The 12,686-nt window shown below is 43.9% G+C and overlaps 1 protein-coding gene across 1 annotated transcript in view; it reads left to right on the top strand.

Annotated features, from left to right (window-relative positions):
• Nucleotides 1-12,686, top strand: part of NECAB2 (N-terminal EF-hand calcium binding protein 2) — a 54,104-nt gene that overhangs the window by 5,389 nt on the left and 36,029 nt on the right. The gene's annotated exons all lie outside the window — the stretch shown is intronic.

The following is a 12,686-nucleotide window of genomic DNA, read 5'->3' as shown; positions in this document are numbered from 1 at the left end:
CACACACACACACACACACACACACACACATACACACACTAGACCATTTATATAACAACTAGAAGCAGTGTGGTATAGAGAAAAGAACACTGGGAGTGTGAAGTCTCAGTTTGGGTCCTGGGTCAATCATTAACTGCTGTGTGGTTTTGAGAAACTTACTCCTTCTCTCTGGTCCACAGTGGCATCATCTGTGGGGCTAGTAATCCCATTTTCCCTGGTTGCCTATGCATTGCCCTCTCCAGCCCAAAGATTAGAACCTCCTCCTATCAACCAGAGTTATAAATATGTGGCATTGTACCTAATAACCCCTGGGTTTCCTAAGGGACTCCCTATCGAGTGCCTCTTTCCCCTTCCTAACCCACGGACATCCTAGACAAATCAACAACTCAACAAAGCCTCCATTAAATGATTAATATGAGTGGGCTCTGTGCTAAGTGTTGCGATACAAAGAAAGGCAGAAAGAAAGAAGGTCCCTGCCTCAAAGGAATTCTAATGAGGGAAGAAAACATAAAAGGGAACTATGAAGGGGTGAGGAGGGAGGGAGAAGGTATCCTGCATACATGTTGATTGATTGATTGATTGAGTTGGGACATGGTGGAGAAAGAAGTCTAGAGAATCAGGAGTCTAGAGAAGAAAGGAGTAAACATGGTTGGCCCTGGCATTTTCCTTAAAATGGAGGTTCAGGGAGGAATTGATCAGTCAAAGGAAGAGGTGCCAGGCATGGAGTGGTCTTCCAAGGTAAGAAGGCTCCTGTGGCACAGTGGAGAAAGATGTTCAGAGAAGCAGGTATGGAACCCAGAGAGGGATGAAGGAGTGAACACTGGTCGGTGGTGGGACGGGGACAATGGAATCATGAGGTAGGACCTAGGTGAGAACCTGAAAGAGAAGGAGACCTCCTCTCCAGCATTGTGCCAAGAAGGAGCTCTGGTTTGGGTGGGCAAATAGGAAAGGCTTCATTAGAGAATGGAGATAGTGGTGGTGGTAGTGATGATGAGGATGGTGATGAAGATGATGGGGGTGGGGATGATGATGGTGGTGATGAAGATGATGGGGGTGGGGATGATGATGGTAGTGATGAAGATGATGGTGGTGGGGATGATGATAGTGATGGTGGTGGGGATCATGACATAGATGGTAGATGATGATGGTGGTGATGATGAAGATGCTGCAAGTAAGCATTTATATAGCACTTGAAGGTTTACAAAGAGTTTTACATATGTCATCTCATTTGATCTTCACAACCTGGAGGTGAGTGTTATTCCCATTTTAAGGATGATAAACTGAGGCAGACAGAAATTTATATGATAGCCCAGGATCACAATCTAATAAATATCCAAGGGATGATTTGAACTGAGATGCTTCTGACTCCAAGTCCAGCACTCTAGTCATTGTTCCACCGAGTTCTGCAAGGGCAGGTGCTATTTCATTTTGATTTCTTTCTCCCCAAGGTTCAGTGAGACCCCTAGCACAGAGTAGAATCTTAGTAGATGCTGGTTGAAATGACTTGGGTGAGGTGAAGGGGCTGGGAGAAAGGGAAGAGGGGACATGAGAAGGGAGAAAAGAAGAGAAAGGGTCATAGACCTGTAGATTTAAATCAAGAAGGCACTTTAGAGGTCATCTAGTCCAACTCCCTCATTTTACACTTGAGGAAACTGAGGCCCAGAAACACAAAGTGACTTTCCCCAAGTCACACAAAGGGAGTGAGTGGCCAAGATTTGAACCCAGGTCTTTAAACTTCAAAATCTAATGCTGTTTTTACTGTGGAGCTAAAGAAAAGGCAAAATCTGATTGAGAAAAACTTGGGAACGTGTGCAGAAGCAAAAGGAGACATGTTTGTGGAAGCAGAGAGTCCTTTTCTTATGGTTCCGAAAGCTATTTCTGACCGTCAGGGTGTGTGACTACACACGAGAGACCGCTCATCCCTTCCCCAACCACAGACCAGTATTTCATTTTCATTGTGTTTCTTCCTTCTCATTAGAAAGCTCAGGAACACTGGGTCACAGGCTATGATTTCTCAGGAATTTAATGGGCTCATTAGACAAAGAAGGCGGAGAGGGAGGACAGTGGGGAAAAGAGAGAAGATGGCTGAGCAGTCCTTTTGATGAGAGATACTCCCCCACTGGTTCCTTGAGCCTGAGGGGCAGGGGCTGCTCTCTTTCCTCAGCCTCAACTACTTCATTTTCTGTAATGCCAAAGTACAGCTATTGTGGGAGGGTTAAATCCATGCCACCTGTTACTATGGTGCTTTCCCCAGCCAGTCTCTGAATTTCAGGACATGTATTTCTATGTCTGTAAGACAAAGAGCTCTAAGAAACCCTAGTTAGCTCATTCAAGCTACTCTTCTCTGCCTTTTTAAAAATAATTTTATTAATATTTGTTGTTTTTACGTTACCTGTATTTCCCAATGTATCTCTCCCTTCTCCCTCTCTCATTTATTATACTAAGAAATTAAAAATAGGGGGGCGGCTAGGTGTTGCAGTGAATGGAGCACTGGCCCTGGAGTCAGGAGGACCTGAGTTCAAATCCAGCCTCGGACACATAACACAAAAACTAGCCATGTGACCTTGGGCAAGTCACTTAACCCCAATTGCCCTCCAAAAAGCAAAAAAAAAATAACAACCTTAAAAAGTGAAAAAAAATTCATTGTAACCAATCAATATGCCAAAAAAGTCTAACATTATATATATGCAGTGTTCTTACACTCATAGTTCCTCACTTCTGCAAAGAAGCAGGGAGAGGAGGCAGGGACCTTCTCATGCTATCTCAGAAAGCAGAACTTGGTGAGTGGCAGAATATTCAGTCTTCCTTGTTTTGTTATTCTTTCCATTTCCATCGTTGTGGTCACTGTGGGTATTGCTTTCCTGATTCTGTTGACTTTACATTCATGTGTCTTCCCCTTCTTTGTTTTCATCACTCATCATTTCTTACAACTCAATAATATTCCATTACATTCACGTACCACAGCTTGTTTCACCAATCCCCAATTGAGGGACATCGACTTTGTTTCCACTTCTTAGCTACTACCAAAAAAAAGTGCTGCTGTAAATATCCAGACTCCTCATGTTACATCAAGGGAGACAGAAGCCCAGAGAAGAGAAATAACTTACCCCAGATCAAATGAGAATCAGTTGGGGATTCTGAATACAAGTCTGGTGGTCTCTCCACTAGATCCTGTTATAGATTTTCCAATATATCCAATCTATCATCCCATCACATAAGAATCCTTTAAAAGTTTTAAAGATTAATCACAAATGTTTAAGTTTTCCTAGGCAATTGGCCCTCAAGTATCTATTGACTCCTATTCTGTGCCTGGCAAATAGGTCATTTAGTCTTTGCTTTGAGACTTCCAATGAAGGGAAATTCACTATCTTTCCTGTTCCAATTTGGACAGCTCTGCTTGTTAGGAAGTTTTTCTTTACTCTGTCCCTTAAAACTGTGAGTTCATCAATGTGTGTGGAAAATTGAAACAATGAAGATCATAACCCATCTATGCCCTGTCATCCTGACTGAGTCTAGGCAGCATAGTAGATAGAACAAAGGACTTGGAGTCAACAAGACCTGAGTTTGAATCCTGCCTCAGACACCGACTAGCCGTGTGACCTTGGCCAGTCCCTTCACTTCTCTGTGTCTCAGCCTCCTCAGCATCTCTAAAGTGGGGTATTAACAATGGTACCTCCCTCTCAGAGATGTTGTGGTAATCAGTTGAATTACTCATGTCAAGGGTTCTGCAAACCTTAAAGGGATGTTAAATATTCCTTGTCCAAGTCCTCTCAAAAACCCTCCAGGAATCTTCTTCCCCTGTGTAACTTTCTGGGACCAAGCAAATAATTCAGACTCCCCTTTCACATGACACTTGAAAATAACTCTCCACGGGGTGACTAGGTGGTGCAGTGTATAGAGCACCTGGAGTCAGGAGGACCTGAGTTCAAATCCGACCTCAGACACTTAACACAAAAACTAGCCATGTGACCTTGGGCAAGTCACTTAACCCCAATTGCCCTGCCTTCCCCCTCCAAAAAGCAAAAAAAATAAAAATAAAAAATAAATAACTCTCCACATCCCCCAAACCCTCTCTTTGTCATCGTTCGGTTGTGTCTGACTCTTCACGACACTATTTGGGGTTAGTTTCCTTGGCAAAGATACTGGAGCGGTTTGCCATTTCTTTCTCCAGCTCATTTGACAGATGAAGATACTGAGGCAAACTGGGTTAAATGACTTGCCCAGGATCACACAGCTAGTAAGTATCTGAGGTCAGATTTGAACTCAGGTCTTCCTCATTTCAGGGCTGACACTCTATTCACTGCGTCAGCCAGTTCTCTTAGTTAGCTCAGATGCGGCATAATCACAAGTCCCTTCACCATTCTTATTTGTCCTCCTTCTGATGCTCTCCAGTTTTCAATTTCTTTCCTAAAATTTGGAGGTATAAACCAAACATCCTAATCCAGAGTTAATCTGACCAGGGCCCTGGGAAGAGACACAAAATGATGAGCACCCAGACTAGGCTTTCTAGACAATTCAGCCTCAGATCGACATCTCCTCCTCTCCTCTTTCTTCTCCTCTAACTCCTCCTCTTCCTCTTCCTCCCCTTCTTTTCTTCATCCTCTGATGAAGCTCCCTGCCCACCTGAGCCAGAGCTCCTTTTTGGCGCAATGGTGGGGAGGAGGTCTCCTCTTCAGATTCCCACCTAGGTCCTACCTCACGATGCCATTGTTCCCATCCCATCACCTGCCAGTGTCACCCCTCTCTGAGCGCCACTCCTGACTCTCCATACTTCATTCTCCACCATGCCACAGCACCATTCTTACCCTGGAAGACCACTCCGTGCCTGGAACCCCTTCCTCTGATTGTTCAGTTCCTCCTTAAATCTCCATTTTAAGGAACGTTCAAAGGCCAACCATGTTTGCTCCACTCCTTATTGCTCTCCAGGCTCCACTCCTGACTCTGGACTCCTCTCTCCACCATGTCCCAGTGGGGTACCTTTCCCCACCCCTTCCTCCACTTCTAGCTCTTTTCTTGTGTGTTGGCTTTCCACATTAGAATAGGAGCTCCTTGAGGACAGGGACTGTCTTTCTTTTTGCCTTTGTATCCCAGCACCTAGCAAAGTGACTGGCATATAATAATCACCTAATAGGTGCTGGCTGACTCATTTGAGCTTCCTATCTACTAGGAACCCCCCTCCCCCAGATCTTTCCACACAAACTGCTATTTAGCAACATTTCCTGCATTTTGTACTCATGCATCTAATTTTTTTTTCAAACACAAATGTAAGACTTTGCATTTATCCCCATTAAATTTCCACTGCTTAAAGTTGGCCTAGCATATCAGCCTTTTTTGGGTTCTGATATCCAGCTTGTAAACCATCCTCCCCAGCTCCCTGCTACCTCCAAATTGGATAGGCATTCGATCTACTGCTTTGTCCAAGTCATTAATAAAAATATTAAACAGCGCAGGGCCCATTCTGCTGAAGGCCACCTTCCAAGTTGGCACTGAATAATTAATAGCTTCTCTTTGTATCTAGTCACTCGACCATTTCCAAATCCGCCTAACCTCTGTCATCTGACCCACAATCTCTCCATCTTTTCTACAAGAATAACATAAAGGACTATCACATGCTTCACTTACATCTAGGGAAAGCACACCCATAGCATTCTCCTGACCTATGCATCTAGTAACCATGTCAGAAGAGGAAATGATTTAGTCTGACCATGGTGATCCCAGATTCCTTTGTAGATATTCAACAGCAATTCATTTAATATTACATTTTATTTTTCCCTCAAGAATCAAGGTCAAACTCAATGATATCCTTTTAAAAATTTTTATTTATTTTTTCCATTTAATGGTATTTTATTTTTTCCAATTACGTGTAAAGAATATTTTCAATACTCACTTTTATAAGATTTTGAGTTCCATTTTTTTCTCCCTCTCTCTTCTCGTTCTCCTCTCCCCTTCCCAAGATGACAAGCAATTTGATATAGGCTATATATGTATAATCACATTAAATATATTTCTATATTAGTCATGTTGTGAAAAAAGAATCAGAACAAAAAAGAAAAACTATGAGAAAGAAAAAACAAAAACAAAATAGAAAATAGTAGGCTCTGATTGACATTCAGATTCCATAATTCTTTCTCTGGACGTAGACAGCATTTTCCATCTTTTGGAATTGTCTTAGATCATTGTATTGCTGAGAAGAGCTAAGTCTATCAAAGGTGGTCCATGACGTCCTTAGCTCTGTAAATGCCCTGTCTTCTTTAGGAGAATGGAGGCTACTTGAGGCAGAGAGTGTTTTTCATTCTCTCTTTATATCCCCAATCTTCTGTGCAGTAATACCATGCCTTTCACATAGTAGGTACTTAGAAAATACTTACTGAATTGGACTGAGTTGAATTCTTGTTGCAAACTCTATTCTCCTCTTTTTGAAAATTGTAGCAAAATTTTTCCTCTCCAGTCGCAGGGCACCTTTCTAGTTCCCCAAGCTCTTTCAAATGTCAGTGAAAGTGACTCAACAATCACATTCAGTACTGAAAGATCCATTTTTCAGTATCTTGAGATGCAGCTTGTCTGGCCATGGCGACTTCAATTCATCAAGGGCGACTAGGTGCTTCCTTGTTAGTCATTCATGTTCTGCTCTTTCCAGTCCAAACATCATTCTCCTTTGCAAAGAAAACAGAAGCAAAGTGAGAGTTGGGTGGTTTTGCCTTCTGTCTGTCCACTTTCTTCCAGCCATTGGGCCTATCACTTTTTTGATCCTTCCCTTTTCCCTACAATAGTTTAAAATCCCCCACAAATTCTGCTCTGTGGGAGCTTGTTGTCTAGATCTGATGGAGACAGACTAACACAGGGAACAGTGACACCATGGTGTATGTACCCAAAGCTTAACTTGCCTGATCCTTATCTAAGTGTTGTAAGAATTCAGGAAGGGGGAGATTTCTACAGTTTGGAATAGTCAGGGAATGCTTCTTAAAGTATAGATGTTTAGTCCTGACTCTCCATGATCCTATTTGGGGTTTTCTTGGCAAAGAGACTAGAGCGGTCAGCTCATTTGACAGATGAGGAAACTGAAGCAAGCTGGGTTAAGTGACTTGCCCAGGGTCACACAGCTAGTAGGTGTCTGGGGCTAGATTTTACATCAGGACTGGCACTCGATCCTGTCTACCTTCGCAAAGCAGGTGGACTTAAGCTGGATCTAGAACAACAGTTTGGTTAGAACAATACATAAGTAATTGGAATAGTACAGGGATCAGGGGAGCAGACAGGTAGACTATGGAAGCAGGAATTATCATGATGGATGGGATTCAGCCAGAGAACTATGGGAGGCTTAGCTATAGAGGCAGTTTGAGGTCAGATATACAAGGTCTTGAATTACAGTCTAAGGAGTTTGTACTTTTAGGTCTAGTGAGCAATTGGGGCCCATTGGAGGTTCTTGAGGAAGAGAGTGGTGTGTTTAGTGCTATGGATTAAGGGCATGTTCTGGTTTAGAGAGACTGTAGTCAGGATGGCGTTCCAGCAGATTAGGGGTGAGGTGATCAAGGTCTACCAGAGTAGAAAAGGGTGGTTACAAAACTATCAATTACTATAAGACCTTAGGGACTTTGGGAATGTTGGGAATGAGGAAGAAGGGAAAAGACTAAGACAAACCAGGCTTTCTGGCCTGGTTGGCAGGGAAAGTAACTGTGCGTGTCATTGATGGAAATTGGAACGTCACTGAGTGGAGCTCATTTTGTGGCGTTAGACAACTGATATGTTTGGTTTTAGACATGTCCACTTAGAGCAATCAGAACATTTGGACCAAGAAGAGGCCTTAGAGATTATCTGTCTAGTTCAACCATCTTTTTTTCCAAAGACAGAAACGGAAGGCCTGAGAGAACAAAAGGCTTGCCCTGGTTCCAATGGCAAATTTGTAGGACTCAGTATCAAATGAGATAATATTTGTAAAAAAACAACAACAACAAATAAACCACTTAGTAGGTACTATATAAATGCTTATACCCTTTTGTGGTGTTTAAAAAGTTTGAGAGACATAGTTTCTGAGTAATTAGTCATTGTATTAATAATGCTAGCATTTTATTTAAAAAGAAGTCAGTAGGGGCAGCCAGGTAGCACAGCGAGTAAGAGCACAGGCTCCAATGTTGGGATCACCTAGTGATCGAATCCCGGGCTCAGACACTTAGCACCCACCCAGAAACACCTGGCCGTGTAACCTTGAGCAAGTTACTTAACCCTGATTGCTTAGGGGCGGCCAGGTGGCTCAGTGAGTAAGAGCACCGGCTCCAGTGTTGGGATGACCTGGATCAAATCCGGGCTCAGATACTCAGCACCACACCCAGAAATAACTGGCCGTGTAACCTTGAGCAAGTTACTTAACCCCAATTGCTTTAAAAAAAAAAAAAGGAAAAAAAGAAGTCAGTAGCACTCTTGAATGCCAGAGACCCCTCATGGTGGTGGGCTTACAGTTTATATGCCCTGGGAAGAGTGGGTCTTCTTGGGGGTGGAAATCAACTCTGGCTAACAATTAATGAGAAAATGAATATTACAATGAGAAGAAGTGAGCTCACTGCAGTGAGGGGCTGAAAGAGTGACATCATGTCTGTCACTCTTGGACAAAGAGTCTATCTGTACACCCAGACTACCCCAAGCCTCGGCCAATCCAGACAAAGGACCTACCTCTACCCAAACTTGCTTGAGTTGAGCACACTGGGCAGGAATTCACCTTGGGCAGAATGCACCTTAGATAATAGTCTAGATGGGGTGAATTTTTGGCAGAGGTCAGTAATGTCCTTCAAAGGTGGGGTAGTGCTGTAAGATAAAAGGGAAGAGGCCTGTTGGGAGAGTGGTGAAGGCAGAGATGAGAGAGGCTTGACCATCCAAGAGGAATCAGACCATCCATGTCAGTCAGCCAGAGACAGTGAACAATGCTATCCTTGCTTCTCCACAGTACAGATGTGTGAGATTCAAAAGTGTGTGTGTGTGTGTGTGTGTGTGTGTGTGTGTGTGTGTGTGTGTTTTAAAATAAGGAGTTTGGCATTTGAAAGGTCACGCACCACAGAAGCTGCCGCCAGCCTTCACTTGTTAGTGAGGCTGCTGGCCCCAGCTTGTTATGGAAGCTGCCAGCCCCAGCTTGTTAGTGAAGGCACTGGTCTCACTTCATTAGTTGTGACACACTTGAATACACATATACTTGAAGCTGATTCTATGTAAGGATGCCAGCACTGTGGTCCAATTCAAGCCCTTTCATTGACTCGGTGACTCTTCCCCCTAGTTAGATGTGAATTCATTAGCTTCGTCCCTGGGGATGGATGCTCTTGGACTCACGCTTTCCATCTCCATTCTTCCTGTTATCTCTGATCACTGAGCTGAGACTCCAGAGCAGAGATCTGGTTAGAAAGGAAGAGAAAGATGCAAGATGAGACAGAGACTGAGACCCCAGGTCGTAGTTCCTCCCTCCTTCCCCCACACACCCTCATTCTTTTATTCTCTTTTCCTAGCCCTTTCCCCCTATCCTGGGGAAGGTGTGGGCAGAGGAAGGGAGGAAATGAGCCCAACAGAGTGCTTTGAAGGGCAAATATCCCCTTTCTTTCGAGTCCAAAGCCTAACTGGTCTCCTGGAATAGCTCGGGACAAAAGAAGTTAGCTTCTGAAGACACATGAAAAAAGGCCCCTCCTCCCCATTGCTATCTGTAGTAGACTCAGCTTTCATACCAGGAATATGAAGTATGACCAACAGTTATTAAGCTCCTACTTACTGTGTGCAGAACACTGTGCTGGGGGCTAGTTAAGTCCTTACCTTGGTCCTTACCTTCCACGACTGTATAGTCTAGAAGACACTAACACAGGTAAGCATAATACATAATATTATGTGATAAATGCATTTATTATTTAAATGCAGAGAAAAGTGTCATGTTGGGTTAGGGAGGAAAGGTACATTATTAAGGGGAAACTTCCAGGAGGAGATGGCATGTGAAATGGGCTTTAAAAGTTGATTATGAGAGGGTGAGAGAGATTCCAAGCAGGAAGATCAACTTAGACAAAAACATTGGGGCTTGAGAGCACAGAAGACGTCTGGGGAATGTTGAGTTATTCCAATTTAAGGGCAGAGTTTGGGTGGTAGAGATGGTTAGGAAAATAGAGTGGTAATTATGGGGGCCTTGAATAGGAGGTTATGGAGTTTAAACTTTATCCTGGAGGTAATAGGGAGCCACCAAAGACTTTTGAGGGGAGGCGTGACATGGTTGGATCTATTTATAACAGAGATGATGTTGATAGTAGTCTGGTAGATGGATTGGAGGTGGACAGTGGAGGTGGTATTTATTATTATTATTTGCAATAATTCAGGCAGGTGGTTATAACAGGGGATGATGGCCATGGAATCAGAGAGGAGAAAGTGAATATGAGTGATGTCGAGATAGGACCTGATGTTGATTGGCTATAGATGAAAGAATGAAAAGCATTTATTTAGCACTTACTAAATGCAAAGCACTTTGAGCTCAAGGAGTTAACACAGGAGTACACTGTAGGCACTTAATACATGTTTATTGACTGACTGAATCCATATTCTAATTGGGGCAGAGAGGAAGGTGTGGATAACAACATATAAAGATTTCAGTTGCAAGTGGAATAAAAAAGTCCCATGGACCTTGGCATAACAGAAAGGGGGAAAATCTAAGAGAAACTCAAGATTTTGAATCCTGTACCCCAGATGAATAGTGGTGGCCACAGACATAGTCAAGTCAGAAGTAAGAGAAGTTTGAGGAAGAAAAAAAAATGAAGATAATGAGATAATGGGTTAGGTGGAGAGGTGCCGTTCTCAGTGTCTTGGGGAGCAGAAAAGAAATGGATGGATTTCCCAGTTCATCAAGGGAGAGATTCAGGTCAAACCACCCCTAGAGTAGCTAAGGCCCCTCTACCCAATCCCTAATGTCTGTCTGAGAGAACCATGTACTGCTAGGGTCCTCCTCCCCAGTGACCCAAGAAGACTGGCCAAAGAGCCTTCTGGTGATGTGATCTCAGATCTCATCAAGGGGTGGGAGAGGTGATTCTAACTTCTGTGCCTACCGCTCCCAGAGGTATTGGGAGAGAAGAAGAGGGAAGGAGCCAAGTAGGGAGGGAGGAGGAAGGAGAGTTGGGGATGAGCAGATGGAGAAGGCGGAAGCTCGTCTGTGTACCCTATCTAGAGCCTACAGGGCCATCTCCCTGGAGGAGAAGAGCCAGACACTCTCACCCAAGGTGGGAAGCTGTTGTGGGACCAGAAATAAACTCCAAAGGAAGCCTGTGCTCCTAGAACCCAGCTCAGACTGAGGAAAACAAGAGTGGGACATGGAGCCCCTGGGGCTCACTGGGGGTCAGACGTTTGCATCTGAGCCCCATGGAAATCTTACCCAAATTTCCCATGTCTTTGCAGGCCCACGAAGCACCCAGAAGGAGTGCTGGCTTCATGGGCAGAGGGGCACTATTCCATGGAGATCCGGGCAAAGAACTTATTCCTGATGGGAGGCAGTAGATGGTGGAAGGAGTTTGGATTTTAGGTTCAGAGGCCCTGGGTTCAAATCCTACCTCAGACACTCAGTGTCTGTGTGACATTGGGGGAGTTAATCAGCCTCCTTGGGCCTCACTTTCCTCATCTATAAAATAATGGACTTAGAGTAAATGGCCTCTGAGGTCCTTCTAGGTCTGGAGCTATTTTCTTGTGACTTTTGTGTCTATAACCTCAGAACTGCTGGATGGAAGAAAGACTGGACCAGGGTCTCTTTTCCTGCTAATTAAATCTTCCTCAAGAAGTAGCTCAAGGCCTGTCTTTCCTGAAGCAGGAGACAGAGCAGTCTGAGATAAGGGAGGCCTGAACCCTGGCTGGTCCCATGCTAGAAGGAAAGAAGGGACCTGGTACTGTGTTTCCTTGATAATAAGACACAGTCTTATTTTTTTTTGGACAGAAAAACACCAGAGGGCTTATTTTCAGGGGAGGGCTTATTTTAATGAACATTGACAGCAATTTTAATAAACAGGTAAATGTGAACAAAAAAATGTACCAGCAAGCAAATCACTGGGGAAGAACAGTATGATGCGCTCACTGCTGCAGCTCTGATTGGATGCAGCTCGGAGCGCGGCATGCGTTTCACCGGGGGGGAAGGGGGGTGTGGAGGGGACAATGCAGACAGAGGGTACCGTAATGTAGCATGTAGCGCAGGGGATCACCTTCACTACAGTAGCAATCTCAATAGGGCTTATTTTCGGGGGAGGGCTTATTTTAGAGGAATCTTCCACAGTAAAGGGAGGGCTTATTTTCGGGATAGGTCTTATTATCGGGGAAACACGGTAATATGAATGATAAGAAAGGCTAGTCTGAGACAGAAGGGAGATGTACAGATGGGGCCACACTCTCCTTAGACACAGGTCTGGACCTACCACAGTTGGGAAAGAGTAGATATTAGAGAATTAAATGTATGGTGCCCCTATACCATATGTAAGGGAGACAGCTGAGGGTGGGAGGTAGAATGTGGACTCCTCATGCCCCTAATTAGTGATCTAGAAAATCAGGATTTAGGGGAAGCATTTGAAGTTTGGGGACTATCTGTATATTGGAGGCATTACCTGGGTTTAGTAGATTATCTGTTGATTGGGGATTATTTAAATTTGGGATTTTCTGGATTTGGGGATTATCCATATTGGGGGATTGTATGTGGGTCATTACCT

This window comes from Petaurus breviceps, unplaced genomic scaffold (genome assembly GCF_028583685.1).
Source record: "Petaurus breviceps papuanus isolate PSGF00001 unplaced genomic scaffold, PetGlider_PUasm1.0 176, whole genome shotgun sequence".
Lineage (NCBI taxonomy): Eukaryota > Metazoa > Chordata > Mammalia > Diprotodontia > Petauridae > Petaurus > Petaurus breviceps.
This window is presented reverse-complemented; position numbering and strand designations above follow the sequence as displayed.